The following is a 20,921-nucleotide window of genomic DNA, read 5'->3' on the forward strand; positions in this document are numbered from 1 at the left end:
ATAAAGGAATGCAGGGTCTTCCACATAGTGCTTGCCTGAGATATAAATGAGTTTTAGTTGGTGACGGTGCTGCAAGATGGAATATTATCAGAAAAGGCATAAGTCCTCCCAGATGCCCTTGAAGGGTGTGCATAGAGATGACACAAGTGTTGTTATACAGAACCACTGACTGACAGTAAAGAATAGGGAGACAATATCCTTCCAAATGATTTGTGCCAGAAATATTGATATGTTCATTATTGTTGACTGTTTTGATGACTTCTATCTGCACTGCACTGAGGAAATGATGTAACAATAACACCAAACCCAGTTCACAAATTACAGCAATTTTCCATCTGAGAGTGCACAAGGATTACAAAAATGGTTACTTTCTATTACTCAGTAAATCAAGGACTGGCTATGAACATGTGTCCAATATTCATTGAAGAAGTTTTGATTAGAGACTGATGAAACTTGTTATGGTAAGATATGAATTAAGGCTGATACCTGTACCTAAAATCTCAGTACAGTGTGGTGATGGTAGATTGGTGTTATAAAAATTTATATTAAATTTTGCAATATCATGCCTGTTACTAAATGTTATGAATTGTTATACTATCATTGAAGGAAACCTAATCCCACTTTTGTAAGTTATTATTATTTTAGCCATTCTTTGGGATCTCATTTGGATCGTTGGTTTAAATAGCAGTTAACTCTTTCTGGTATGCGTTCAGTTAAAGCCTGATAGTTGTACAATATATATTTGTAATTACAGCCATCATTGGAATGGCTTATCCCATTGACCTAGATCAAAATTAATAGTGTTCATCAACTGTGTATAAAAACCTTATACATTAAGTTTGATTGCAATGTTCCACATAGAACTTTTAGTTATAACTATATCCCTAAGCCAGAATGCAGTGGTCGAGCGGATACAGTGCTTGTCTCCCGTTCCATGGGTCAGAGGTTTGATCCCCTGGCATTCCCAGTTCACCCAGCTGTAAATGGGTACCTAAGTTTACAACTTGGGGATAGTGAATGCGGTTGAGTGCAGTACCGGCCATGCTGCCTCATTGTGTACCGAAGGCTTAGTTTACAGTGTGCTGTATCCACACTGTCCCTAATGGGCAGTCATGCCTATGGGACCCACTTTCTTTCATACAGTACCCCAAAACATTTGCAAGTAGGAGAAAAAGAATATTAGGTCATTATACATACCAGTACAGCTGCTCCCCGACTTACGACGGGGTTAGGGACCCATATCCAGGTCGTAAGTCAAAAATGCTTAAATAATACATAGAAAATCTAAAATGGGTGTCTCTTTTTCTTCTCAGTACCACAAAACTCTCACTTTTAAGCTTGCCAGCCATTTTAAAGTGAATTACAAACGAAAATGTTGTCAGTACACAGCGCAATCACTGACGTTGGGACTCGAAAATACGTAATTTGACAAAATTTTGGTACGACTGAGGCGGTCGTATGTCCGGGTGGTCGTAAGTCAAGTAGGTCGGAAATCCGGGAGTAGCTGTAGATGGTTTAAAAGATAGTGGTGAGATTATTCAAGTTTTGAAGTTAATGGTGAGGCTAAGATACAGGTAATGAAACATTTTACTTAAATAATCATAAACTTAGAGCTTGAGTTTCCTTGTTATCCATTGAGAATTGACTTTCATAAACTGTTTGAATTGATAAAGTATCATACCATGATTTTCAACATAATGCTGTAAAAATAGACTTTGCATGACATGGAGTCTACTGTATATTGAAGCTTGAACCAAGTTTCTACTGGGTGTACAGTAGAGGTTCACCACTTCATCTACTGCCACAAAGAGAGGATTGATGCTTTTATATGATTTTTTTAGTACTATTTATTTTTTAGGGGAATTAAGGAGGAATAATGACATGAACCAGACATGCCCTTCTACTTTTAACTCATTCTGTTGTTTGCAGACTTATGGCATGATACAAGTTTTTCCCTGACTCTAGTTTCGCAAGGGTCAAGAATGTGCAGAGAAAATATAAAGGTAAAAGTTTAAAAAAAATTTCCTTCTCAACTCTTTGCTCCAACATTCCATATAGCCTGCTTCAAATTTGATTTGATGTAGCATTTGCATTGAGAGGTTGAAACGTCAACAATCTATTGTATATAAATAACAGACAACCTTCAACTGGGACATGCCCTTATTCCTGTCTTATCACAAATGGGAATTTTGCAAACATCAATCCTTTCTTTATGCTCCCAAACTTTTTTCTGGGGAGTATGTAGTTGCCACTTTGTCGGTCTGTCCATAAGTCCTGTGTTTCATGTCTGGTCTATAATGTATAGCCACTGGAGGAATCTGTATGTAACTTCACATATATGTGGATCTTTGTGTACTATTGCAAATAAATTCAGGATAAAGTTAAAGGCCAAGGCTAAAAACCAACAGAGGAAAGAAGGGTTTATGTTTATATTTGGTCTTTCCTTCAGGGAGCATCAATTGGTTTCATAAACCCTGATTACCTCATTACCCTAGGAACTACCACCTGAACTTACTTGAAGCTTTTAATCAGAAAAATCAGGTTGTGATATGGTTACTGGTACTATAAAATTCTAATAAAATATATTATTAAATATATTAGAAGGTGGAAGCTAATAAAACTTACATAATTGCACAATACTGTATAACTGTGATCATTAGTTACCATCTTTAAGTGGAGAGGAAACACTCAAGTGTTCACTTAAAATATCTGTACAGGAACAGAACCCCAAACCTGGATTCAGAAAACCGGATATTTTCTTCACTTGGCAGGCGGGTAATCTTTGATTATCTGAGGGAATAGTAACCCTGCCTTGCCAGGTAAAAAGGCACTTGCAAGTCCTAAATATGATACACATACCCTGTTCTCACTGTAAAAGTGGGCTGGCAATAGAAAGGACATACAGAATACAGCTATAAAACTTGCTTCAAATTTATCTAATGTCATCAGATAACCACTGCTAAGCTACACAAATGAGAAAAATGGCCAAAAAATGGTGGTGATAAAGGATTAGGTTAGGCTTCTTTCACTGGGGTAAACCATGTTACCTTAGTTCCACCAGTAAACTACCGTACATAAAATTTTGCTTCCACGCACTCACATAATTTCAAATGATCATTTATGTTATTTAAAAAAAAATAAGAAGAAATAAGAAATAAATACCGTTCAAGCAGCTTCTCACCAGTCACGAGACTCTTCAAGAAATCAGCCAAGAAGAGTGCAAATGGTTCTGATAAGGAAACACCAAGTCTTCAAAATCTTGTGGCAGGACCATCAACCAGCACTGTGCCGTCATAGGATTGTATTACTGTACCTACAGAATCATGTGTAACAAAAAGCAACATTTGGCAACAGTTACCTTGAATCTTTTTTAATTTGACCTATGTAAACAAAATAATGATACAGTATTTTATTAATGCAAATAAAAATGAATAAAGATAATAATCAAGGTATTGGGCTATTTATTCAATTAGACAACAGTTATTAATGAACTCTTAATTTCCCAATGTCTCACAACTCCTGAGAAGCTGCTGGGACATAAACAAATCCAACAAACTCACTTTAAGAAATGTTAGGGAATTGTTTAGACTTATAGTGCGAGCAACACATGTGAAGGCTAAAAAAGTTTTGCTTACTTTAGCTTAGGTTGTGTTCAGTAATATAGCTTAAAATATACCATTTTTGTGCTTAAGGTAAAGTAAGCAAGCTTACTCTGGTGCTATGTAAGCCTACCTTGGGAACTCTCAACTTCTAAGAAGACTGTGGTTAACGTCCAGGTATAGTACCTGTATTTATTTATTTAAGGTATGCGTAGAACTATAATTTTGTTTTGTTATTTAACCCTCTCAGCCTCACTCAACGCCGTTGTGGTGTCGAACATAAAAGGTGAAAAAACTTACGCTCAGACTCGCGACGCCAACATCCAATGGCCTATATTTTCAAATAACTCAAAAACTATTCAGTGAAACTGACTGAACTTTGGATGTCATTTGACAGACGTCGTTTTCTTTGTGTGGGCCTTATCACCTTCCCCGAGACGATCTTGGTCATCGTGTGCATGGCAGCGCAGCATGAAGTCAGTGTCGCTCTGGCCATTAGAGTGAAAGGAGGGTGTGCCGCTTAGTCCTTTAATTATTCCATGAGTTTTGGTGTTATATTATTTTTCCTTGTACCACAATATTCTACATGCTTTGTTCTTTATTTTGGTATATAGTACTGTACATATTAATGAACACCATAATACAAGGAAAATGTGAATGGAAATCGAGATGTAACTAAACATTTCCCTACTTTTTCAACTTGTACTCGAAAAAAATGGCTTAAATTTAAAGAAATTTCAAATTTTTATGGTTTCATACAATTTTTCAGACAATTTTATTCTAGAAGTGACCCCATTACAATTAATAAAACAATTCCATGGCAGTGAAATGAGCCCTAAAAAAATAAAAGAAATATAATAAAATAAGTAAATAAATAAATAAATTTTTCAGCAAAAACCTCCAAGTTTTCTTGCTTGTATGTGTCTCAGGTTCCGAGGCCGAGAGTGTATGAAAAAAAAAAAAAATCGACTGAGTTTGTGTGGAATCAACCATTGATGTAAGATAATGATACTTACAATAGGGTAACAGATGGATGATCCCAAGGAAGAAAATTTAACCTAGGGACCAATGACCCCCCCAAAACACAAAACTCTCTTTATGGGTTGTTTTAATCCCAAGGGTCCTGGGTTTGGGGGTTTATACCTGTACTGTAGTTTGCTGGGCACGTGTTTTTTTTTTTTTTTTTTTACGGGGAATAGCCCACCGGGCACAGGTCATCGACCCACACCAGTGCCTATGGGGTGAAAAAATAGAATAGAAAAAGACTACAGCTGCTCCTCGACTTACGACGGGGTTAGGGACCCAAATCCAGGTCGTAAGTCGAAAATGCTTAAATAATACATAGAAAATCTAAAATGGGTGTCTCTTTTTCTTCTTAGCACCACAAAACTCTCACTTTTAAGCTTGCCTGCCATTTTAAAGTGAATTACAAACGAAAATTTTGTCAGTACACAGCGCAATCACTAATGTTGAGACTCGAAAATATGTAATTTGACAAAATTTTGGTACAACTGAGGCGATCATATGTCTGGGTGGTCGTAGGTCAAGGAGTTGCTGTATTAATCTACACCACGAAGATGCCGGAAAACCAGCTGTGTACTGTACTAAGCTAACTAATGCATTTACCAGCCTCAAGCAACTAGACAGGCATCAGTATCAAGCTGTTCCTTATTGACAAGCTCTTGGGTATATGTAGGGATTTATTTTCATAGTGCTGTACATATTCATTCCATGTGATACAAGTTTTTGCAAATAGGCTCTTTAGTAGTCGTGTGCTCACAATTTAGCTCCGTCACAAAGAGTAATTTTCTGGTTAGATGCTCTTTGCCAGATGGTTCAGAAAACATTGGGCAACTTAGTAGGGGGCCCTTGAATCCTAAGACTGGACCTGGTGGGGGCAGCACCAGTGCATGGCTGGGAAGGCACTATTACATGACCTTGGCACCTGTACAGTATCAGCAACTTCCTGGGAATTGCTCTATATAGCAAGTAAGCTTTCTTTCTCTATCATTACCAAGCATTTTGCTGAAACTTAGTGCATTCAAGCTATTGCTTTGCTCAGAGATATGAATTTACTCTCTGAATTAAAGTTAGAATGAGACCTTCCTTGGAGTCATGCTCTTGGGGATGACCCTTGTCTCACCCATTTCATCAGTAGGAGTTTATGGTGTGCACTGTTTCTTTAGATTTGTACCTTTGGACACAGTGGTCTATCACAGTCCTCATTTGCATTGAATACTGGTTAGGATTACTTCATTGGCATCTAATGACTTGTTTGGATGTGTTATTGAAGTAACTGTTTCTAGGTTAAGAGTTGGAACCTTTTCAAATCATTTTGAAAAGGTTGGTAGTACAGTACTGTAGTGTATTTTTCTCCTGACACACCTGTACGGTAGATGGTGTATGTCATCAGCACCTCTCATGTAAGTCAAACTGTGCAGGGGGAGAAAAGGGGTAATAAGTTAGATGATAATTATCAGGTCAGCTCTAGCAAACACTAGGAGCCAAAATAAAAGGCTCAAGGTTTTTCTAATTAAGTCACCCCATATTAACAAAACTGCCTGACTACTGGGTTCATCAAAGTAAGGGATCTCAGGATGACTTCTCTTACCTTTCACAGTAAATACTTCCTTAATATAGGTCAAACCCCTCTGAACCTGACCAATGTTGGTACATAGAAGTTTCCAAACCACAGAAGGTCAGATTAAACCTGGTGAAAAAGTTCCTCTATTCTACCATTACATAATAATACAGTGTTGGTTATTAAAATATAAACCATATACAACGTAGCTATAAATTGAAGATGTAATCCTGTTCACAAATTTTTTCACCATTTTCCCCCAAATGTTAATGTACAAAATAGAGTACATGTACTGTATATAATATACTGTAATAATTTGTCCATCATGAAGGTAAACCATCCTAGAAATGAGATATGGTATTTACAGTACAGGCATCCAGTTGGTTACGGAAATTCACACTTACGGAATTTGGAAATAATGAGCAATAAATTCAAGGTATGGCCAAAAAAATTGGCCCTTACAGAATTTGAGTAATTTTTAAATTTTTTCAAACATAAAAATCGTGAAATAGTACCCAAAATTTCACTGAAATTATAGATTTTATGTTGTGTCGATTTCTTAGTGGTTGCTATAATACGGTAGAGGATGGTGCACCCACGCCAATGGTGCTCAGTTTGATTTCAAATCCCAACTTGTTCAGTTTTGCTTCTGTGCTCAGGACTATGTTACTGTGTAGTAGCCTTATTCAAGATGAGTGGAAAGAAGAGGCCATCAAGTTCAAGAGAAAGCAGTGGTGTTAAAAGATTCCATAAAGGAATTAGGTTGGACATTAAACTAGATGTTTCAAGGAAGTAACTCCCAATAACTCCAATTGCACCGCCTCACCTCACCACCTCATGCAGCACTCCACATAATTTGTGGTGAGTTAAATTCAAGTGTTGTGTGCATTTATTATCATGTTACATCATGAAGTAATCAATGTACAGTATGTGCTTAAAAATGTTTATTTTCATTCATGTGTGCTTGTCTTCTGTATTTTTGCCAAAAATATTTCCTTGGGAATGCATCTTTAATTATATAATGGGAGTCAAGGGGAAAATTGGTCCCGCGTTATGGAAAAATTTTCAAGGACACAGCCTTTCCGTAACCCGGGGGATGCCTGTATTAAATACATTATCTTAATATCTGATGAGGTTGTACTGTATTGAAATCGGTATCTTATGAATTGTATTAATATTTTTTTCAATAGAATGTGCTTGGGAAATAGTGTGTGTGCACCTTGTGTAGGCCAAGTGTAGCTTCAATGGCATTAGCATCACTTCCACCACTTGCTGCATTCTTTGAAGTGAGATTAAAGAGTAAATTAGAGCTTAAGAAAAAACAGAGCTTTGACTGAAAAATTTACCTGTACTTTAAAGGAGCATGGGGAACTAATGCCAAGACAGCCAATCACATATTATACTGAACGACAGGGTGCCAAATGAGAGAGGTTTGACCTATACTGTACTTAACACTGCAAAGATACGTAATGTATACTGTTTCACCGCTATAGCAGTTATTGCAGTTTTGTTTTGTTTGAAAATATGATACAGATTACTCAGTAATATATTGTACAGGTACAAGTATGGATGTGCCAAAAAGAAGTAATTGTGCATAGAACATGAGGCTTATAAAGGAAATTCTATAGACAGCCCAACATGTAATGTTTTACAACAGTGTACTGTAATGCCTCCATGGGTGAGTAAGGATTACTAATTTATTTCCTGTTTATTATTCTATTAAATTATTTATCATTATTTATGTGGAGGGTTTATGTCTTACTGACACCCAGGTCTTTCATGACCATTGTATTTGTGAAAAGCTTTTGTTTTACCTACAAGAGGACTTCTTGTACATCATAATTAGTTGTACTTTCACTTGTCAGGACAACCTAATGTAATTAACAATCTCTTTTCCCTGGAATTTATTATTATCATGACCTTAATAGTGATAATTGACATATAATAGATGTAACTATTATATGTGTCAATAGGATTATGTGATTGAAAAGTTTATTGGCTTACCATATATGTTGTAAAGTAATAATTTAGATACCGGTAGTAAAATGTGTGTGTAGTCACTGTTATGTTTATTTATCTATGAAAAATACTGTCTTATTAGTAAAGTACCTATTATTACAAATGAGTAACAACAGGAGAAGTCACTTTCATTAGAATAATATTCTTAAGTGTTGTAGAATTCAGGTATGACTGTCTATATTGTACAGTATATCTATCAACCTTACTCCAATTCCAGCTGAATGTAGCAAAATGGGTGCACTATCATCATATGTAAATAAAATCCATATACTGTACTGTATTGTACTGTATCATCAACTCAAAGAGAGTGAAGCAATGTTAATCAAGACCTTCCTATTACTCAAAAGCTTCCCAACTACCAGGTATTTACTGAACAGGCAAGTTCCAAGATTCAACTTTATTTCGTACTAAAGTTGCAGTCAAATCTCAGAATTTTGAATGTTGAACTCATTTTCCCTATAGTAAATTATGTAATTATGATTGATGTGGTCTCACACACACACACACACACCTGGACATAGTACAAATATTGTATTAATGTAGAGAAAATATTAATATTGTACACACCAGACATCTTCTGTGATGAGGCTTAAGGAGGCTAGAGATATTCCTAGCGATCGAGCAATGAGTGCATGTGATTCACCACTTTCAATTCACTTTATTATGTCTAATATTATCTATGGCTTGTATCAGTTCTCTTTTTAGCACTGTCAACAGTACCACACTTTTTATCTTAATAATGGCCATGATGAATACAGTGTATGACTTCAGATTTATGGTGGAAATTTTACAATATAAAAGTCAATGTACAGTACACTGCAACTGTAAACAACTACCGGTATACAGTACTTCTGGCAACAGACTGAAAACGACACCATGGAAAATACACACACCTAGTACCTCAACTGCATAAAACACTGTCGATTCATTGAGTTCACCCAGTTAAAACTAGGACAATAGATAGTAATAGATAAGTCAAAAAGATGAGCTGGACAAAACTTGAACAGTTGAATCTCAGGAATTGACTGAACTTGAATTCTAAACATCAGACTACGTACAATAGTTGCTCAAACTAATACTGTACATGCATTCATTCCTTAAATCATTTCAGCAATGCTGTTACAATTTGATCATATGTGAACACATCCCTTTTTATTGCACAAGTGAATTATAAAATTGTTGCAAGTACATACTTTTATAACAATTTAGTATTTTAATATTACTGTACAGTACTCCTGAGATTTACAAATTTCAAACTGTTGGGTAACCACAGTGTTCTAAATGAAGCACTGTGCTGTACTTGCTATATTGTATTTCATTATTAAGAAAATGCAAAATATGTATTTCAGTAATGAAGAATAGTTTTAACCCTTCCTCTCATGAAACATCAGCTCTGAAAAACTTATAGTTAAGTACAGGTACTGGCTTCTTGTGAACAATTTTATTTACCTGATACAATATGAGTAAAATTCTCCCAACATAATAAACTCTTACTGTTGTCAGGTAGAAAAGAATGCAGTAAACTGTACTGTACAGTAAATTGGTCCATATTAAATTTGATTAGAGGATTTGATATGATTTAAATTACCTGTACTGTACTTTGGTTCAAGAGAATTGTAAGCAATACCTGAATAGCATTTTGTTATTGTGGGAGAGGGAATTCCAAGATGAAAACACCCTCATTTCAGGCCATAGTTATGGCAGTTAGTTTCAGGATTATCTATGAAAAACTGTCTAACAGTATTTGAGTAACCGCAAAGTACCATACTTGACCATCAATAAAGTGATTGAAGCAGCCGAGGTTATTTTTGCAGTATAAATATTCAATAAATCTGGTTTTCTGGCTAATGCAAGGCAGTTCTTAATAATACTGGCTGCTTGCTTGAAGACATACTAATCATCTCTCTCCATTACACCAGTTGTTCTTTAGGGTATAGGAGGACTGTGAGCAGAGCTTGTCCAGTCAGCACTCTTTACAATAAGAATACTGTATGTCTGTCATTTTTCGAATTCAGGTCCATTCCATAATTAACAACTTCAGACCAGCTCTCCAAAGGCTACTTATACAACATTTAAGTGTCAAAGCATGGCACTTCAGGGATAGTTTGGCAGGAACTACCACAGTTCTAAGTGTTATCATGCAAGTAAGACTTATGTGTATTGTACTGTCATTGTTATATAAAGTTTATTGATATTTTATACTGGTCTTCCTCAGTATGGGTTTCAGAGCACTAAACGGGAACAACTGTGCTGCATAGTTTTACTGGGACCCATAAGGAAAATTGTATGGTTGCAGTTTTAGACCTTGCAGGTGCAGTGTACCTAACCCATGACACTACTTTGTCATGTTGATGCTTATGTCACTGACACTTATCTGTTTATGGTACCAGAGACAGGTTGATTCTAATCACACTGTCATGGGAGGTCGGTGTGATGTGTTAGTTTCTGTGATGACACAACAGCCACAAAGGTACAAAGGTACAGTACCACATTGGGCCCCTGATGATGGCTGGGCATCTGGCCATTCAAAAAGAAGGTACAGTATAAGTTAGGTCAACCTGCCATGTCAGGTTCTCAATGAGTCAACACTTAATCATTGTTTGAGTATCACTTTTAAAGGATTGACTTTGTTCTTGTGTTTTGCACTCATGAATTTCTGTACAATTGATAGTGTAAATGAAACAAGTCGAGACAACTTTACAATTGTTCCTCATTTCTGACTGGATAAAATTGATAGCTTCATTATATTATATACAATACTCCTTTGTGAGCTTTTTTAACATTGTGCCTTATTTCTGTGGCTGGATAGCATTTCTATAACTGGATACAAGGATACTTCACATCATGGATACCACATTTGTTTCCAGGAAATTGTTAGCAGGAGACTTTAGGATTAGGTCGGTCAGTTATGGAAAATCTGCAACATGGGACAACTTGCCATTGGCTTTGATGGTGGTAGCAGTGCCATTATGTCCTCAACTACAAGGGCAGTCAAACAGGTTCAACAGCTATGACCAAGCACAAGTGCAATGTCTCCTTTGTTAAGACCAGAGGTCGGGGAACAGGGGTAAATCTAAAAATTTTGGGGGTAATGCATGCGGTATGAGAGACACTTCCATACCATATTCAACAATTTTAGGAGAAAATTGGCTTGTTTTTGTTTACTGTACTAGTGTACTTTGAAGTCTGGGGGTAATTTCATTTTACTCAAAAAAATTTTTTGGGTAATACCCAAAACAGTTCCCCGACCCTTGGTTTAGACCATCTTGACCCTGTAGTCAAGTTCCTGAAGACAGAGAGAGCACATGCATGTCCTAAATGAAGAAGACAGTCATGACCTCCGCGTTTGTCGACTTTGTCGGCAAGGATGTAAGACCCATTGATACTGTAGATGTCCAGATGACAGTATTCAAGAGGAAAGTCTCACTTAATTACAGACAAGAGAATTATGGTTAAACATCAAAAGACAGACTTTTTTTCTTTTTTTAACAGGAATTAGCCCACCCGGGCACAGGTCGAACGACCCACAACGGGGCCTAGGGGGCGAAAAAATAAGAATAGAAAGAAATTAAAATAGAAAAGAAAAGGGTTTTATTAATCTACACCACGAAGATGCCAGAAAACCAACGTTTTAAAGTGAGTCAGATTGTATGAGTATGGAAACACAGAAGAAGGCAGAGCATTCCACAGTTTGGGTGTGTGAGGAAAGAAGGATGCTCTATACTGTATAGTGGGGTATGCTATAACGAACGGATTCTACTACGAATATTCCTATAACGAACGGTTTTACCTATAAAATTGAGAATGCTATAACGAACGCAGATGAATACGGGACTATTTCATCTGGCGCATGAATATTGTTGTACCGCGGCTCACAGCAAGAGTGTCAGGCGCCATATTGGTTCATTGTGTAGTCAGTGCACCACTGAACTTGTTGAAATTTCGTCTTTTGATGTGGAAATTCGTGTTTTTTTTATAACTATTTTGTTATACAAGTGTACAATTGTAACAATGAATCGTCAAAAGCGAGTGAGAAAGCTAACCCTTGAAACTAAGAAAGAAATTATAAATAAACAGACAAAGTGCCTGTAAGACAGTCACCAAAGAGGGCTAGGAAGGATGAGTCCTCTCCTTCCACCTCTTCTCCATAATTCTCTCCTCCGCCCTCCTCCTCTGCCTCCTGTCCTGCATACTAACAACACTAAGGTAAGATAAAGTACTGTATTTTTTACAATTTCCGCAGAAATTTTTCAGTGTTAAGTGGTTGTATTTGGGGCCTAGAACGGATTAATCCTATAACGAGCAAATGCTATAACAAACGAGGTTCTAGAACCAATTAGATTCGTTATAGCATACCCCACTGTAATGGGTTATTCTAGTGTGTCCGACATTCACAGAGAAAAGGGGGCACCGCAGGCAAGACGTATGTTACAAGCCCACAGCCTTGCCGGCGGTACACAGGATGCCAAATCCACCGAATATTGCCCGTTAAAGTACCTGTAAAAGAGAGAGAGTGAAGCAACATAGCAACGAAGAGAAAGGGAAGAAAGAGTGTCAACTAAAGGAGGAGAGTTAATAAGACAAAATGCCTTTGATTCCACCCTATCTAACAGTTGGACAGAAGGAGAGCCACCCAGATATGAGAGCAGTACTCCAAGTTAGGACGAATGAATCGCTTATATACTTGAAGCAACTGCTCAGGAGAGAAGTAGCTACGGCATGTGTACAGCATTCCCAACTTTCGGGAGGCAGCTTTAGCAATGTTGAGGATGTGTGGCTTCCTTGACATACGGTACTAGAGGAAATGGTGAGGCCTAGCATATCTATTTTAGAATTTGGCAGAATGATAGCATCCTTAAATGTAATTGGTGGGAGATCATCTAATTTAGAAAGTGTAATTGGTAAATACGGAGTTTTATTACTATTGAATTTAACCAAGTTTCTGCCTCCCCATTCGGAGACGCTGCACAGATCCGCATTGATAGATGTAATGATATCAGCTCTAGAAACAGATCTAGTTTGAGAGTTAGGAGGAAGGGGAAAATGTGAAGAAAAGTGAAGAGTAGAATCATCAGCGTAAGAATGGATAGAATTAGTTGTCGTGTGAAGTAAATCACTGATAAAAAGAAGGAAGAGAGTAGGTGAAAGAACAGAATCCCGTGAGACACCACTATTGGTAGAGAAAGAGCGAGAGATCGATCCCTCAACAAAAACTGCCATGGATCGGTTCTCAAGCTAGAGATAAGAAATCAATGTGGGGGAGAGAAACCATAAGAGGGAAGTTTAGAAAGCAAGCCTTGTGCCGTACCCTGTCAAATGCTTTGGAGATGTCGAGGGCCACGACGAAAGTTTTCCCATAATCCCTTAGAGAGGATGACCAGTAGGGAGTGACAGTTTGGCAAAAGTTTTCAAAATCTAATTGCTTGGGTTGGATTATTTGTCTATCGGCCACGCTAATTCCGAATATGTTTGAGTTTTTTACATCATTGCATTAGAAGCTACTTGGGCTGAATTCGTTGATCAGTCCTGGGACGAATATTACCAACGGCTTGAATAGATTCCGTGGAATAAATTCAGGGCATTCCCGTCCAGGGAGCCTCAACAAACTCTGTAAATATTGCCATTGGCCTGCCATTGGCACATATACGGAGTTTGGTAATGTTCCATGAGCGGGAATGTCCTGAATTCATTCCACGGAATCTATCCACGCCGTTGGTAATATTGGGCCCTGGTTTTCGAAATATACGTATGTGGTGACTTGCAGCAAAAATATCGGCATAATTTGTAGCGCATTGAGTTGTAAAACAATAGCATATTATGAACCAGTGTACACAGTAGTCGAATAATCCAATTCAATAACTTGATTTTAACAGGTTGTGCCACATTGCCAGTCCCTTTATTATTTACAGTTTTTTCGCGTTTTTCATGCCAAACCCAAAAGTATCCACAAACCTTTTAATGCAATGATGTAAAAAACTCAAACATATTCGGAATTAGCGTGGCCGATAGACAAATAATCCAACCCAAGCAATTAGATTTTGAAAACTTTTGCCAAACTGTCACTCCCTAATGACCAGTATGCTTAGAATATGCTGCAACTAGTACATACATGCCCAGGATTTAAATATAGACTTTGTTAAAGAGGGTATTTCTTCACTAACTAAGCTTTCTTTGATCATTTTGAAAACAAAGTAGGGATTATGATTTGGGATGACACATAGGATTGGCTATAAATGAGTATGTTGTTTGTGTTGAGCTGCTACCTGGAAATGATGAAAATAGAGTTGAATTTTGCTATTAGCTACTTACTCAGTCACCAGCATACAATATGGTAATGTTCACTGCATTTGGTACACATCTCATTGAAGGAAATCAATTTATGGATGTGTTACTGGGAAAAAAAATCCGTACAGGAAACCTCTGAAAACTGTTATGAAATGAATCATCTACAAGGGCAAGAGGAATTTTAGTCTTGCTGGACAGGTCGTGTCAGCAGGGAGGACTTGCCTCATGCCTTCCAATGTCTATGACATTTTATTCTTTAACTCCAGCTTGTGTGTTAAGTATAATTAAAGCTAGGACTGAAATGTACATGTGCACACGCTGGTAATATAAGAATAAAAGTGTAGAAATGAATCTTTAGTGTTATTCAATATACATAGAGGTAAATAACTCCATACATATGACATGGCAAATTGGCTATACAATTAAACCTTGCTGAAAGATCTTATATCAAAGAGGTAAATTTTGCTTCCCCGTCTTTATTATTCAAAGAAATATGGGCAGTTCTACGATGAAATTTTTAAGAAGTATTCCTGCATCCTTAACTCTTTAAGCAAGATTTTATTATACAGGTATGTAGTACAGTACAATATGTGTCGTAACTGATGTTGAGAGATCTATTCAAGACTTTCCCATAACACTCGACATTTGAAAATTAACTTTACATATAAGTCCTATTAAAAATAATAAAAATATCTGAGATGCATAGTTTTTCTATGCAGTGTTACGTACGGGCAAACTTGGGTACTACTTGTTGGACAGCATTGTGGAGGAGTGTTGATGACCCTGATGACCCCACAGAGGAGTTTGCTGTCCTTTCCTCCTACTCAGCTATGCAGTAACATAGCCACCATACCACCACTGCTGTCCCATCAAATTAGCAAACCAACACTGAATAAGAAAATATATTGCTTGGAGACAAAAAAAGTAGTTCTATACAGTACAGTATTACACAAACAGCTCCTTCCCTTCTTATAATTATCCTCTGATAGACACATTGGTCCTAGCTAGCAGGCACCTTTGACCGTTAACAATATACATTAGAGTTGCGATAATTTGCAAAATACAAGTTCATGCTCTTGAATTTGCAGGTATGTACCTCTATTTCTACCACCTTTTTTAATATTATGGTAAAATATTCACAATTCATGGCCAAGTACCAGTTACCATAGTATTTAATTACATAAGTAACCATAAAAGTTCGTGTAAATATCATTTCAATGCTCTAAAGTGAATTGTGTGGGAGAGGTGGAAGGTAGGGTGGTTGGGTGGTGGACTGAGCGGAAAATCCCCTCCCTTCACTCCCAAGTACTTGTTACCCTACATACAACCCCCTTTACACAACATTATGCAACTTCACCATAATCCCCATAGTACTGTACTGTATGTAGGTTTATTTGGAACCAGATTCATAAAACTTTGTCGTATAATAATAAATTTTCCGAAAGAAAAAAATAAATATGCCACACTTAACCCCAGATGAGTTATTGTAGTATTAAATTCCCAGTGCTTTGTTTACACAGACAATCAGCCAGGCAGCCCAGGTACCACTACTCCCCACTACCCTTCAGTGTCATGCTGTCTATCTCCATGTTGGCATACGTACTGGCATAACCCAGCAGATGATTATGAAAAGGGAAGAAGCTGCGTATGTAATACAGAACTACCATTTGTACAATATGTGGTACTGTATTTGTTTATGTACAATATTATGTATGATGTCTAGTTTTTATTAAAGCAGTTTTGGAACAGTTTATGCGCATTTTTGGCCTCCAGAGCCTAACTGATTATTTCCATTTAAATAAAATAAACTCTAATTAACAATGTCTTCTGGTACCTAACCCACAAATTATCACAACACCACTGTACTGTACATATATCCTAAATATAAAACTAACTTTCAAGATGAAAAGCAACACACAACACCATTCCAAAATCACAAGTAACATTTATTTGTCCATAATGTTAGTGTAAGTTAGTTGCACATTCTCTCTATCCAGTGGTGAGACTTGGTGATACTTGGGATGTTTTATAGTTAAATGTCACAAAAGTAGATCAAATTGTACAGTACATAAGTTATATTCAACTTCAAGAATGGTTCGGCCTTCTCCCTTTTTCAGGGTTCCTTCATACCAAATGTTTCCTTTTGAAACTAATACAGTGACCCCTCGTTTAACGAACACCTCGGTTAACGTAATTTCGATTAACGAACTGCCTTCCATAAGGATCTTCAATTCGGTTAAGGAAAAAAAATTCGCTTAACGAACTTCTTACGAACCGACCTCAACATGTTTTCGCTTGCACTGACCGGGCAACCAGCTTTAGTATCAGTCCGCCAATACATTAATCGGTTCTAGGGCTTAAATTCCTTACTATTTTTGTAAATATCAAGAAGTTTATACTATTCAATAATTTTAAAAGTTTAATATTCAATTTTTTAGTCATCCAGCCTCTTAACACAGCAAACAGGCGTCAGTCTCTCTCTGTTTTCACTGGAGGTAACATCTTGCTTGAGACTCTCTTCAACTAAACGCTTTTTTTCTGTGTTTCCAAGCAAATTATTGGTCATTTTGAAATATATTTTATATATTGACAATATATAATGCAGTGCAGCGTTGATTTAAAGAAAATAATCTTGAATTAAACCAGAGAGCTAAAATTTTATGGGTGAAATGGCACCATGGGGTGACTTCTCTTCCACCCCAATGCCTTCTCTTCTTCCTTCTCCTCCACCCCCATTCTAAATCCCATCATCATCATCATCATCCAGGAGCCTTCTACATACACACCTCAAAGTAAGTGAACTTTTCTACCATTTTTGTTGAATTTAGGAAATTTTCGGTGAGCTGGAACCAATTACCCAAAAACCCATTGAAACAATGGTTTCGGTTAACGAACGTTTCAGTTAACGAACGACCTTCTGGAACGGATTGAGTTCGTTAACCGAGGGGCCACTGTACAGTACAAATTGGAGGACAATGACTTCAAAATCACTTGAGTTCAGATCTCAATCACACAAATTGGGAGCCTGGAGATTCAACCCACTTGGTATTTATAGAGTTGCTTAACCCCAACATAACATTATAAAAAAATAATGTGGTTGAATGTTATGAATAATGTAGTTGGAAAAATATTAATAATTATTAAATAATACAGATTTAATTTAAGCTAAGAAGAACAGATGATAAGTAGGATTAGTTTGATGAAAAGATAAAACAGCAGCTAGGAAGACGAGACTAAAGTAACTTTTGACAACAGATGTGTGTTATCCGTAAGGAAGGTTATAATAATTTTAGAAATTAGAATACTGTACATGGGTCAGAAAACATTTACTCACAAAGCACACTGTAAGCAGGTTGGTAGAAGAATAAAGATGAATAATCTCATTTAACTGCTTCACACATTATCTTTGGCAGGTTCACACCAGCATCAAGTTTCTTCTGAATGTCAGTTGCTCCTGTGTATATTAATCTTAAAAATTTGTTAAGATTACAAAATTAAAACAATTAAAAAAATTTACAACACAGAAGTAAAATTTTAAATACTGTACAGTACAAAAGATATATTAAAGGTCATATCGAAACCACCATGAACTATCCATACACTTTAATATTTCTTCTCTAATATATCTATCTAATATGATCATGTTCACAAGAGGTTGAGTGGAAGGGGCTTTTCATACTTTAATTACTACTGACTGTCCGTATAAAATATATTACCGGTAGTAATCGTAATGGTTCAAAATAGCTGACCTAGATTTTAAGTAAAGATGTTTCTATTAATTCTCAAAACAAATAGGTTAGGAGAAGCAAATTACAGCCAAATATAAAATCACTACAAATGTCTAGTCTCCCAATTATCAAAATTTTACCCTATTTCCCCACATAAAATAAATAACAACTTGCAGTCTTCTGTACTTCTAGAAAGCATCTTTTGATCAAATTCTTGGTCCTTTACAAGTTAAAAAAAAAATATTAATTTTTGAAGTCAGTACAGTTTGTGCCTGAACCTTCCCTCTCTTATGAGCATGACCTATAAAACACAAGGGAACATTTATGTACAATGTTCTGTTTGGTATTAAATGCATAATATCAGATCTTCCATCATAACATCACTCTTAATTTCAAAATATGAAAATAAATGTATTAAAAATAACTAAGCAACAGGCAACTTGTGAACATTAACTTCAGCTGTATCATTTTTAAAGACAACTAAATTTGATATTTCCCATCTACTCATACATAAATAATTACATCACTGAAACAGAACATTAGTAAACCACTGCAGAACAAAATACAGAAATTCTGGAGACTAGTAATAGGTAGAATGTGCCTCTCAAAATAGCCGCAAGGCTCACAATTTTGCAAGTACAGTATTACCCTATGGTTCCAATAAGTTTGTTTTTCTTACTATGTACAGAAAAACTAGCCTCATGGGTACCACATGTAACCTATGCCAAACTGCAGCTCACATTACAAGTTGTGCTATCTGTATTTGGGCGGTTGCATTATTTACACTGACGCTGTCTCCCTGACCCTACACTAAAATATATTCTGTGTGAATAAAGTTGAGAAGACTGATAATTCATACTGTTCTGCTAGTCAAATATTTGATTCAAGAAAGACTCTCACCACTCTAAAAAACTTCGTGCAAATAATTAGGGTGTCTTACAAATGAGCCATCAGACAGACCTCCCAGTTGTACAGCGTGAGTTATCAGTCACATTATAAGTCCATATTCTTAGTTATTGCTTGATTTACATTAATAAGAATGGACCAATCAAAAATGTAATCTAAGAGATCAGCTTGTATAAGGTAATCCTTAAGTGACTTTTGCATTCAAGCAGTTACTAAGAATTATGTGTAAAAAGTAGGGAAGGTCTGAAAATGACATGTGAATACACACTGACCATGATCATGAATACATGACTTTACATAAAAATCTGGAACTCTTAAATCTCTATATACTGTACAATGATAATTTACATGCTTTTACAAAGCAAATGAGAGGCCATGAAAATGATAGAGAGATCAGGAATACTTTTCTCGGGAACTGGGCAAGAAAAAACTTAAAAGAACAATTTTGTTTCAATTATGAAAACAGTAACGAACTGTAAAAAATAAATACGTACATTATGATGACTTACATCTACATAAACAGGGAATAAGAAAACAGCTGCAATCTAACTTTGCATATAAAATATTTCTTAACTTTGCTTAGAATATTTTTATTTTTTTTAATTGGGATAGACCAATTTTGAGTACCAAGCATTACTATTGTTGTAAAAGGGGTAGAGTGGGTATGGAAGTACTTGAGAAAATCTTGGCAGTTATAGCACAATCTATACAACACCATCTCATGTACCTGACCTAATAATACCTCTGTATAATTGCAGTTGTGTGCCAACTATCCAGATTTACTTTGAGATGTGAAAATTTTCAACACATCACACCAAGAAACAGACAGAGTATTTCTAATTTAACAATGTGCAGTACAGCAGTTCATTTACTCTTTAAAATTGCACATATTCTATTATCCTTAAACAGTTCACAATAAACAATTTTGGATCCTTTATGCCTTAATATATATTAGAGATAATTGGGTCTTTTGCTCGGTGGAGTTAAAGAAGTAAATTTAGAACCAGTTAATGGTGTACATTATGTAGAATCTAAACAGACAATTTTATTGTAATATCCTTCCTAGTACTGTATGCATTTGATATCAACAATAGATTTTGTATGTTTGAAATTCCCTTTCATTTACATATCCCCATAACTATCCTGACATGACCCTGATCAAATTTTTCAAACACAATATCCAGTTATTTCACTATAAAGGGTACCTTTATACATAACAAATTTGAGGAGTGACTTCATGGTTCTGATGATCAGATCAAAACAAAAAATTCTTCGACATGAATCTGAAGCAGTGCCACTTAATCGATCTCTAACTTTTAGTGCACAAAATGGCAGTTAATTTATTAGCTATTATATGCTGCTACTTTTATAAATACTTATCTTTCATATTACTGTATTGAGAGAACAATATGCTGGTACAGTACTGTATGTAGACTGACATTTTATAAGTTCTGTATATAATATAAAACTCATTAATTATTAATAATTCACCCAACATCAATATATTTTTTAAATATTAATTAACTTTACTACCAAAAAAAAAAATAAGGTTGTAAAGATGTCAATTTCATTAGGTGTACAGTACTGGTCATATTTTTAATTGACAAGGTCAAGAAATTTGTGGCAAAAACTGTACTTCCATATTCTAGTGCACTACTGTACAGTATAGTCTTCATTTACGCGGTCAATTGAACCAGTGGAGGTCCGCAAACGCATAAACGAAATAACAGAACAATTAGGATTAATTGAAATAGAGACTGGGCCGACCCCCAAACTACACTTTTTCCAACATAATACATATGT

This window comes from Homarus americanus, unplaced genomic scaffold, assembly GCF_018991925.1.
Source record: "Homarus americanus isolate GMGI-L3 unplaced genomic scaffold, GMGI_Hamer_2.0 scaffold28, whole genome shotgun sequence".
NCBI classification, from domain to species: Eukaryota; Metazoa; Arthropoda; class Malacostraca; order Decapoda; family Nephropidae; genus Homarus; species Homarus americanus.